Here is a 12,525-nt window from a genome sequence, read left to right as displayed (position 1 = left end):
GGGAGGTCAGGGTTAGGCTGCATTGGGAGGTTAGGGTTAGGCTGCATTGGGAGGTTAGGGTTAGGTTGCGTTGGGAGCTTAGGGTTAGGTTGTGTTGGGATGTTAGGGTTAGGTTACATTGGAAGGTTAGGTTTAGGTTGCGGTGGAAGTTTAGGGTTAGGCTGCTTTGGGAGGTTAGGTTTAGGCTGCATTGGGAGGTTCAGGTTAGGCTGCGTTGGGAGGTTAGGGTTAGGTTGCATTGGCAGGTTAGGGTTAGGTTGTGTTGGAAGGTTAGGGTTAGGTTGTGGGGGGAAGATAGAATTAGGCTCTAGGGACAGGCATAAGGGGGAATCGTATGCACAGTGGCTGTAGTTGTTAGCAGTCACAGAAGCCTGATTCACTACTTTATGCTAATATGAGTATTGGTTTATCTAATGCGAGGGATCGTGCATGTGAGAGCCCACTGATGTTACGAAGGCAGACACAACCATCATTAGTATCTGCATGTGCACCAGCCCCATGCTAGGAGCAGGAAATTCATCAGAAAGAGAATTCCCTTTCCCATACCTATGCATGACTCAGAATCGCATGGAGCTTTTGATCCTGTACACTCCCACGATACTCCCATGACACTGTGAGGAGTGTCTATGGGTAAGAAAGCCTGCGGCCCTGCATGTGTAGTCGGACACTTGCATCACATAAGACAACGGTCTTGGAAATCAGGTCGGGCGCGGACAGTGCAAACTGAAAATCCTGATCAGAGTCCCTGAAAAGGGAGAAGGGCAACCTAATGGTCATGACGACCTGTGTCATGTGTCAACATAACCAATGTCGAACATTAGGTGCTGACCTAATGTGTGTCAACCTAGATAGTTTCGACCTAGAGTCCGGATACTTGTCACCCTGATGGACAAAATGGTCATACCTGCATATAAGGCGCCCATAATTTTATTGCGATTGACATAAACATTTCTTTAAGCTAGCTTATTACTAAAATAAATGACACACCAAAATAAAGACACGGACACGGTAGCTGGAGTTAAAGGTCAGACAATATTTATTGATCGCTGACCAACTCTTTAAACTATAATTGGAATTGATTTTAGATTGTGAAGTAATTTTAGATTGGAGGATGGCAAAGGAAAAGCCGCTACCAGACAGCAGCTCCAGTCACTTAGATGAAATCCAAAAACCAAGGAGGGGACTAACCACCAACACCGCCTCCTACCTGCATAACCCGCATTGTGCTGGCCTCACCACTCTTATCTCTGGCAAACGTTCTGTTCCCGCAGGGGAACGTCTAAATATCCACTCGCAACAAGGTAAGGACACACCTGCCTTCCTTCTAAAGAGGGTGCCCCACAATGACCACTTATGCCTATCTGACTGCTGGTTGGTAGCGACTTCCCGCCACAAAGGTTTAACAAACGCCACCGCCATCCAAACAAGAAACAAAGAAAAACTAAAAGACCCCTAATGAAAAGGACCAAAAACATCATCTAGGAAAACCTGAACTCCGGCCGGAGAAAGGTGAACCCCATCCTCCTTGTAGAACTGCCTATTATGCAACACAAGCAAAGGATGCCTGACAGCCACTCCACCTATGGCCCTAACAAACAGCGACACCGCCGAATTCACCTTCTTGCGGGCCTTCTCAAGAGCCGAGAAATGCACCGCACCCCTCCAATGAAAACGCGGGACTATTTCCGACCACACAATCCGGACTCCCGGCTAGTGACAACGAATCACCACCAACTCTGTCTTAATAGACAAAATAAGGTCGATGTAGAATAGACTTGAAAAAAGAGTGGTGAAATCCTTAATGGCGCTTCTAATGAACCGATTGCTGCCTTCTAAATCCAACGGTGGACTTATCCCGGGTAGTCCGAAAAATGAAACAGTAGGAATAGTGGTGGTGTGGACTAGTCCACACCACCACTATTCCTAAAATAAGGTCGATGCCTTTAACTCGACCCAAATCGTTGCCGCCCAAATGCAGGACAATATAGCTGGGGTGACCCCAGCGGCGCTCACGGTGAAAAAGGAGCTGCAACAAATCACCCCAAAGCATACCACGAACACCTAACCAACGAAACTCCCTGGCCCCAAAATCGTCAGCCGACCTAAGTGCCATGGGATGTCTTGCCGCCCAAAAAATGTAAGAGTGGCCAACCAGCCACACTTGCTCCCCAAAATAGATGACGGCTGAAAAAGAAAAACATCCTAACATCAAAAAAATTGAAAAACAATACATAGAAAAAAAATGCAAGAAACAGAAATAACTCAAGTGAAGGAGAAAACTCAAAAAACCTCCCGTGGACCTACATAGTATAGCCAATTGAAATTAGGCCCCCTCGGAGGAAAATGTAAAAATTTACTTCACACCCTCGATTCCTGAACAATACTCGTTCAAAAGCCGCCGTGGAGGAGCCCGTACTTGCAGCATGTGTAGCCACCCCAATCCGAAAAGAATGGGTACCGAAGTCCGCACAGCGCAAACCCAAGGCCTCCAAACATTTCTTAAATACTGAAGCAAATTGGAACTTAGTAAGAGGACCAGTGTGCGCATGCACTAGCAACTGGTCGCCCCCTGGAGGCCTCAACCGGAAATACTCCTGCACCAGGCGCAGCGGGCAGACACCCGCATCCTCCCGGGCCTCCAAGGTCACCCAGCGACCCCTACCTGTTTGATCTGTCTTGGACCGCACAATCCTACAGAGCAACAGGACATCCAGCAGGCGCACATTTCCGTAAAGCATACCGGAATCCCGGGATGACTTACTGTTCGCCACTAACTCGCTCACCCTGAAAGCCCCAGAGAAAGCTAAGGCAAAAGCAAATCTAAAAAGAGCCACCTTGAAATCCGAGGCCGCGATTCGAGGCAGCACACCCAGCAACTCCATTAGAAGCTGCAAAGTTACGGGCTTACGGGAGTCCGCAGCCGCGAGTCGCACCCTAGCCCATCCCTTAAGTGCTCTGGAAAGGACAAAAGACCAAGTGGGGTCAGTCATCCCGTGGAGCCGAGAGTGAAAGGAAATGCCCGCAAGGGCAGAAGACATAGCCGCTTTGGACCTACCCCCTTGATAATGTTCCCAAACAAAGGCCACCAAAACGTCTACCGGGGACTCACCTGCCATACCGTACCTACTTTGAAAGGCCGACCAATCACGCCAGGCCGCATCATATGCCCTGAGAGTGGAAGGAGCCATCACACACCCTGGCCAGCGCAGCTAACCCGACTCGACAATCTGCCAGACAGAAGGCGGGCACGGTAAACCCTCCGCCGCCATTCCCGAAACCAACTCACGGAACTTATCAAACCAAAACTAGAGATGTGCACCGGACATTTTTTGGGTTTTGTGTTTTGGTTTTGGATTCGGTTCCGCGGGCGTGTTTTGGATTCGGACGCGTTTTGCCAAAACCTCACTGAAATTTTTTTTTCGGATTCGGGTGTTTTTTTTTACAAAAAAACCTTGAAAACAGCTTAAAACATAGAATTTGGGGGTCATTTTGATCCCATAGTATTATTAACCTCAATAACCATAATTTACACTCATTTTCAGTCTATTCTGAACACCTCACACCTCACAATATTATTTTTAGTCCTAAAATTTGCACCGAGGTCGCTGGATGGCTAAGCTTAGCGACACAAGTGGCCGACACAAACACCTGACCCATCTAGGAGGGGCACTGCAGTGTCAGGCAGGATGGCACTTCAAAAAAATAGTCCCCACACAGCATATGATGCAAAGAAAAAAAGAGGCGCACCAAGGTCGCTGTGTGACTAAGCTAAGCGACACAAGTGGCCGACACAACCACCTGGTCCATCTAGGAGTGGCACTGCAGTGTCAGACAGGATGGCACTTCAAAAAAATAGTCCCCAAACAGCACATGATGCAAAGAAAAAAAGAGGTGCACCAAGGTCGCTGTGTGACTAAGCTAAGCGACACAAGTGGCCGACACAAACACCTGGCCCATCTAGTAGTGGCACTGCAGTGTCAGGCAGGATGGCACTTCAAAAAAATTGTCCCCAAACAGCACATGATGCAAAGAAAAAAAGAGGCGCATCAAGGTCGCTGTGTGACTAAGCTAAGCGACACAAGTGGCCGACACAAACACCTGGCCCATCTAGGAGTGGCACTGCAGTGTCACGCAGGATGGCACTTCAAAAAAATTGTCCCCAAACAGCACATGATGCAAAGAAAAAAAGAGGCGCACCAAGGTCGCTGTGTGACTAAGCTAAGCGACACAAGTGGCCGACACAAACACCTGGCCCATCTAGGAGTGGCACTGCAGTGTCAGACAGGATGGCACTTAAAAAATAGTCCCCAAACAGCACATGATGCAAAGAAAAATGAAAGAAAAAAGAGGTGCAAGATGGAATTGTCCTTGGGCCCTCCCACCCACCCTTATGTTGTATAAACAGGACATGCACACTTTAACGAACCCATCATTTCAGCGACAGGGTCTGCCACACGACTGTGACTGAAATGACTGGTTGGTTTGGGCCCCCACCAAAAAAGAAGCAATCAATCTCTCCTTGCACAAACTGGCTCTACAGAGGCAAGATGTCCACCTCATCATCATCCTCCGATTCCTCACCCCTTTCACTATGTACATCCCCCTCCTCACAGATTATTAATTCGTCCCCACTGGAATCCACCATCTCAGATTCCTGTGTACTTTCTGGAGGCAATTGCTGGTGAATGTCTCCACGGAGGAATTGATTATAATTCATTTTGATGAACATCATCTTCTCCATATTTTCTGGAAGTAACCTCGTACGCCAATTGCTGACAAGGTGAGCGGCTGCACTAAACACTCTTTCGGAGTACACACTGGAGGGAGGGCAACTTAGGTAGAATAAAGCCAGTTTGTGCAAGGGCCTCCAAATTGCCTCTTTTTCCTACCAGTATACGTACGGACTGTCTGACGTGCCTACTTGGATGCGGTCACTCATATAATCCTCCACCATTCTTTCAATGGTGACAGAATCATATGCAGTGACAGTAGACGACATGTCAGTAATCGTTGGCAGGTCCTTCAGTCCGGACCAGATGTCAGCACTCGCTCCAAACTGTTCTGCATCACCGCCAGCGGGTGGGCTCGGAATTCTTAGCCTTTTCCTCGCACCCCCAGTTGCGGAAGAATGTGAAGGAGGAGCTGTTGACGGGTCACGTTCCGCTTGACTTGACAATTTTCTCACCAGCAGGTCTTTGAAGCTCTGCAGACTTGTGTCTGCTGGAAAGAGAGATACAACGTAGGTTTTAAATCTAGGATCGAGCACGGTGGCCAAAATATAGTGCTCTGATTTCAACAGATTGACCACCCGTGAATCCTGGTTAAGCGAATTAAGGGCTCCATCCACAAGTCCCACATGCCTAGCGGAATCGCTCTGTTTTAGCTCCTCCTTCAATGTCTCCAGCGTCTTCTGCAAAAGCCTGATGAGGGGAATGACCTGACTCAGGCTGGCAGTGTCTGAACTGACTTCACGTGTGGCAAGTTCAAAGGGTTGCAGAACCTTGCACAACGTTGAAATCATTCTCCACTGCGCTTGAGTCAGGTGCATTCCCCCTCCTTTGCCTATATCGTGGGCAGATGTATAGGCTTGAATGGCCTTTTGCTGCTCCTCTATCCTCTGAAGCATATAGAGGGTTGGATTCCACCTCGTTACCACCTCTTGCTTCAGATGATGGCAGGGCAGGTTCAGGAGTGTTTGCTGGTGCTCCAGTCTTCGGCACGCGGTGGCTGAATGCCGAAAGTGGCCCGCAATTCTTCGGGCCACCAACAGCATCTCTTGCACGCCCCTGTCGTTTTTTAAGTAATTCTGCACCACCAAATTCAATGTATGTGCAAAACATGGGACGTGCTGGAATTTGCCCAGATGTAATGCACGCACAATATTGCTGGCGTTGTCCGATGTCACAAATCCCCAGGAGAGTCCAATTGGGGTAAGCCATTCTGGGATGATGTTCCTCAGATTCCGTAAGAGGTTGTCAGCTGTGTGCCTCTTCTGGAAAGCGGTGATACAAAGCGTAGCCTGCCTAGGAATGAGTTGGCGTTTGCGAGATGCTGCTACTGGTGCCGCCGCTGCTGTTCTTGCTGCGGGAGGCAATACATCTACCCAGTGGGCTGTCACAGTCATGTAGTCCTGAGTCTGCCCTGCTTCACTTGTCCACATGTCTGTGGTTAAGTGGACATTGGGTACAACTGCATTTTTTAGGATACTGGTGACTCTTTTTCAGACGTCTGTGTACATTTTCGGTATCGTCTGCCTAGAGAAATGGAACCTAGATGGTATTTGGTACCGGGGACACAGTACCTCAATCAAGTCTCTAGTTGCCTGTGAATTAACGGTGGATACCGGACACACGTTTCTCACCACCCAGGCTGACAAGACCTGAGTTATCCGCTTTGCAGCAGGATGACTGCTGTGATATTTCATCTTCCTCGCAAAGGACTGTTGGACAGTCAATTGCTTACTGGAAGTATTACAAGTGGTCTTCCGACTTCCCCTCTGGGATGACGATTGACTCCCAACAGCAACAACAGCAGCGCCAGCAGCAGTAGGCGTTACACTCAAGGATGCATCGGAGGAATCCCAGGCAGGAGAGGACTCGTCAGACTTGACAGTGACATGGGCTGCAGGACTACTGGCTTTCCTGTGTAAGGTGGAAATTGACACTGAGGGAGTTGGTGGTGTGGTTTGCAGGAGTTTGGTTACAAGAGGAAGGGATTTAGTGGTCAGTGGACTGCTTCCGCTGTCATCCAAAGTTTTTGAACTTGTCACTGACTTCTGATGAATGTGGTCCAGGTGACGTATAAGGGAGGATGTTCCTAGGTGGTTAACGTCCTTACCCCTACTTATTACAGCTTGACAAAGGCAACACACGGCTTGACACCTGTTGTCCGCATTTGTGTTGAAATAATTCCACACCGAAGAGCTGATTTTTTTTGTATTTTGACCAGGCATGTCAATGGCCATATTCGTCCCACGGACAACAGGTGTCTCCCCGGGTGCCTGACTTAAACAAACCACCTCACCGTCAGAATCCTCCTTGTCAATTTCCTCCCCAGCGCCAGCAACACCCATATCCTCATCCTGGTGTACTTCAACAGTGACATCTTCAATTTGACTATTAGGAACTGGACTGCGGGTGCTCCTTCCAGCACTTGCAGGGGGCATGCAAATGGTGGAAGGCGCAAGCTCTTCCCGTCCAGTGTTGGGAAGGTCAGGCATTGCAACCGACACAATTGGACTCTCCTTGGGGATTTGTGATTTAGAAGAACGCACAGTTCTTTGCTGTGCTTTTGCCAGCTTGAGTCTTTTCATTTTTCTAGCGAGAGGATGAGTGCTTCCATCCTCATGTGAATCTGAACCACTAGCCATGAACATAGGCCAGGGCCTCAGCCGTTCCTTGCCACTCCGTGTCGTAAATGGCATATTGGCAAGTTTACGCTTCTCATCAGACGCTTTCAATTTTGATTTTTGGGTCATTTTACTGAACTTTTGTTTTTTGGATTTTACATACTCTCTACTATGACATTGGGCATCGGCCTTGGCAGACGACGTTGATGGCATTTCATCGTCTCGGCCATGACTAGTGGCAGCAGCTTCAGCACGAGGTGGAAGTGGATCTTGATCTTTCCCTATTTTAACCTCCACATTTTTGTTCTCCATTTTTTAATGTGTGGAATTATATGCCAGTATCAATAGCAATGGCCTACAACTATATATACTGCGCACAACTGAAATGCACCACAGGTATGGATGGATAGTATACTTGACGACACAGAGGTAGGTAGAGCAGTGGCCTTCCGTACCGTACTGCTATATATACTGGTGGTCACTATCAGCAAACTGCAAAACTAAAATGCACCACAGGTATAGAATCTAGATGGATAGTATACTTGACGACACAGAGGTAGGTAGAGCAGTGGCCTTCCGTACCGTACTGCTATATATACTGGTGGTCACTGTCAGCAAACTGCAAAACTAAAATGCACCACAGGTATAGAATCTAGATGGATAGTATACTTGACGACACAGAGGTAGGTAGAGCAGTGGCCTTCCGTACCGTACTGCTATATATACTGGTGGTCACTGTAAGCAAACTGCAAAACTAAAATGCACCACAGGTATAGAATCTAGATGGATAGTATACTTGACGACACAGAGGTTGGTAGAGCAGTGGCCTTCCGTACCGTACTGCTATATATACTGGTGGTCACTGTCAGCAAACTGCAAAACTAAAATGCACCACAGGTATAGAATCTAGATGGATAGTATACTTGACGACACAGAGGTAGGTAGAGCAGTAGCGTTCCATACCGTACTGCTATATATACTGGTGGTCACTGTAAGCAAACTGCAAAACTAGAATGCACCACAGGTATAGAATCTAGATGGATAGTATACTTGACGACACAGAGGTAGGTAGAGCAGTGGCCTTCCGTACCGTACTGCTATATATACTGGTGGTCACTGTCAGCAAAACTCTGCACTGTACTCCTCCTATATAATACTGCTGGTACCCAGTCCCCACAATAAAGCAGTGTGAGCACAGATATATGCAGCACACTGAGCACAGATATGGAACATTTTTCTGGCAGAGAACGGATAAAACTGGTGGTCACTGATCAGCAAAACTCTGCACTGTACTCCTATATAATACAGCTGCTCCCCAGTCCCCACAATTAAGCAATAAGCACAAATATTTGCAGCAACATTAATAAACGGAGAGGACGCCAGCCACGTCCTCTCCCTAACATTTCCAATGCATGAGTAAAAATGGCGGCGACGCACAGCTCCTTATATACAGTAGAATACGAATCTCACAAGAATCCGACCGCGGGATGATGACGTTCGGGCGCGCTCGGGTTAACCGAGCCATACGGGAGAATCCGAGTATGCCTCGGACCCGTGTCAAATGGGTGAAGTTCGGGGGGGGTTCGGTTTCCGAGGAACCGAACCCGCTCATCACTAACCGAAACCGAGACAAAGCATCCGCAATCCCATTGTCAATTCCGGGAACGTGACAGTCCCTGAAATTAATACTGCGCCGCAAGCAGACCAGCACAAGATGTCGCAACAGCCGCAAAGCCTGTGGCGAAGAAGAACGCTGATTATTGATAGCGTGTACCACCCCCAAGTTGTCGCAACGGAACGAAATGTCCCGATTTGAAAACTGGCAGGCCCACAACTCCAGGGCAACAATGATCGGAAACAATTCCAGCAACAGGAGGTTCCTAGTGAAACTCCGTGCGACCCAAGAAGGCGGCCAAGCAGCAGCGCACCAGGACCCGGCAAAAAAGGCCCCAAAGCCATGACTGCCCGAGACATCCGTGAACAACTGGAGGCATCGGTTGGAACAATGAGGGGGAGGCCATAAAACCTCCCTGTTGAAGGACACACGGAAAGAAGACCAAACTCGCAAATCATCCCTGATCTCGCGGGAGACGTATACTGTGTGATGCTGCTTGACCGTCCCCGCAGGGGCCCGTTCAAGTTTGCGACAGAAAACCCTACCCATGGGAATAATCCTGCACGCAAAGTTGAAGGAGCCAAGCAACGACTGCACCTGCTTAAGCCACACCCTGCGCTTACCCAAACAATCATCAGTTAAACCTAAAAGCTTCCGCACTTTATCAGCAGGGAGGCGACAGCAACCCGCCACAGTGTCTATCTCAATCCCCAGATAGCTCAGACAACTAGTGGGGCCCTCGCACTTGTCTGGCGCAATGGGAACCCCCAACCCTTCGAACAAGGACCTGGCGACCAACAAAATATCGCCACAGACAGAACTGCCTCCCGGGCCCATAAAGAGAAAATCGTCCAGGTAGTGAGCAAACCCGGGGTGACTGGAGGCGGCCTGGACGCACCAATGCAAAAAAGTGCTAAATCTCTCAAAATATGCGCAGGAGACTGGACAGCCCATGGGGAGACACCTATCCACGTAAAACTCGGCTCCCAGTTTGAACCCCAGAAACCGCAGGGAATCTGGGTGCAGGGGAAGAAGCCGAAAAGCCGACTCCACGTCCAATTTTGCCAACAGGGCACCCGGACCACAGTCCCGACCCAAGCGCAGAGCCTCGTCAAAAGACTGATAACGCACTCTGCACACGGCCTTGGGAATGGAGTCATTAACCGAACCACCATGAGGATGCGACAAGCGCTGTATCAGGCGGAACTTACCCGGGGCCTTCTTGGGCACCAACCCCACGGGGGAGATGCACAAGGCGGGAAGAGGGGGAACGGCGTAGGGCCCACACATGCGCCCCAAGCTGATCTCCGCGTCCACCTTCCACCGAACCTCATGCGTGAAATCGCGAGCCGATTTCAAGTTCTGGCGCGCCACCACATGCACCGAATCCGAAATGGGCAGGCGAAAACCGTGACTAAAACCCTCCAAAAGGAATAACGCGGCCGACCTGTCGGGGTACAAACTAAGCCAGCGCCGCAAATCGGGAACCCGAATAGGGGAGGGAGCCTTACTTACCAACTCCCGCGGCCTCGGCTGGAGCAGAGGGCTTACCGCTCGCGGCCGAGGAGCAGTCCTTGAATGGGTGACCGGCCCCACACACTTTGCACGAGTGGCGAAAATGACAATTCGCGCTCCTGGTGCACTTACCCTCATTGTAAGCTAAACACCTACCCTTACCTAAGGAGCGTGAACCGGAAGTGCCAACCACAAGAGACTTCTTACCCGGGACCTCTCCGGGGGGCTTAACCTGCTGGGTGACCTCCAACCATACTTCCACGTCTTTGAAACCCGTGGGCAAAATGGCGTTACCATCCTGATTACGACGGAATTTCTCATCGTAATCCCGCCAAGCGTAGACCTTGGATTTCAAGTACATGTCGTTTACCAAAAACAGGTATTTAACCATGTTGGGATACTCCGCAGGTCGCGATTCGGCGTAACAAGCCATAAAAACTAAGAAACCCCGCAACCACTGATGAAAATTCCGGAAAGCTTTCTCCCCTATGTCCCCCGTTTTCTTGGCCGCGTCAAAAGCCTGCCGCATCTCATCCGTAAGGGTGAAAATGTTGACATACTTTCCCTTCCTGATTTTCTCCCTCATCCTCTAGCAAACCCCCCCCGAGTAACGGGCGTATTGGCGCAATGCACCATCTCAGTAAAACGAGGGGGATTAGGGGGAACCGGAACCGCCGGCGCCGCCGCCTTCCGAGATTCCTTAGCCACGCGCCGCGCAATGAGCCTAGCCATCCTACGCGGGCGCCGAGGAGAACCTGAGGAAACACTACTAGAAGAGGTAGAAGAAGTACTAGAAGAACAGGGAGAAGGAACAGCATGCTCACCAGTGTATGAAGGACCCGGAACTGCGTCAGTCGCCTCACCCGCCACCGGCCGGTTGGAACGTCTTCTGTCGTTGTCGCGGCCGCCGTTCTCCTCGACCTCCGACCCCTCCGCTACGAAGTCACCGATACCCCCGGTCTCGCCAGCACCTGAGCGGAGAAAACAGAAGGGACAACAGGTGCAGGAGAAACCTGCGCATCAACAGCAATGGGGGGAACAGGCGGTGGCGGGGGCACAGCATCCTCTCTCAATGGAGGGGGGCAAGGGAGCAGCGGCGGGAGGGGGCACCCCGCAGAGGGGAATGAACTGCCGTGGGAGAGGGCCAGCCCGACCGCAGGCGCACTACCGCTGGTGTAAGCAGGAAGCCACGTGGGCGGGGGAAGGTAGCCAGTCGACCAAGGAAACCCCGACGAAACAGGGCGGAATGGAGCGGGAGGGGGGGACGGTTGCCAAAACTGGGCAAACGGGGCCGTCGCGGCAGGGGAAGACCCAAGATACGGGCCCGCAAACGCTGGGGGTGAAATTGCAACCCGAGGGCCGCCGACCGACCACGTGGGCAGGACCCCAGCAGCCGAACTTGAGAAATATGGCGCAAATTGCGGCGCAGCGGAAACTGGGGACCCTTTGGAAAGCACCCAAGGGGCTGCAGGGAACGCCTGCGCAACGGGCCAGGGGAGACCACCGGGGAACAACTGACCCCCGGTCAACCCCTCGGACGCAGAAAATGACAGAGGAGGGCCAGGCAAGTGGAACGCAGCCGCAACGGATGACTGCGTCGCCATCACTTGCACCGTGCCCACCGTACCGGAAGGTGGAGCAAGGAGCCTGACGAAAGGGGGCACAGCAGAGCACAACGAACCAGCGGGGGAACGGGGGCTGTGCAGAAGAGCCCCGGCCGGGAACACCCCAGCCGGGGACCCCAGTACTGATGTCGCGTGCGAGGCAGCAACCCTCCCTAAATCACTGGCGCCAACCCCACCAGCCCCATCACCCACTATATAGGCTGGCAGAAAAGGCCCCCCCGCATGGGAAAGCCCAGAAACCCCAGACCCGGATAAATTGACTGGGGGCACAGGAAAAACCTGCTGCCCCATTGAAATATTGTCCTCCAGCAGCGGCAGCCCCCCCTCACTCCCCGCAGCCCGCCCGCGGACGCTGGGGAACCACGTGGGCACCAGCGCCGCTGGCCAGAGCTGCCAGCGGGGAAGATACGGGGGACACGCCG

This window comes from Pseudophryne corroboree, chromosome 4, assembly GCF_028390025.1.
Source record: "Pseudophryne corroboree isolate aPseCor3 chromosome 4, aPseCor3.hap2, whole genome shotgun sequence".
NCBI lineage: Eukaryota > Metazoa > Chordata > Amphibia > Anura > Myobatrachidae > Pseudophryne > Pseudophryne corroboree.
Note: the sequence above shows the minus strand (reverse complement) of the source record.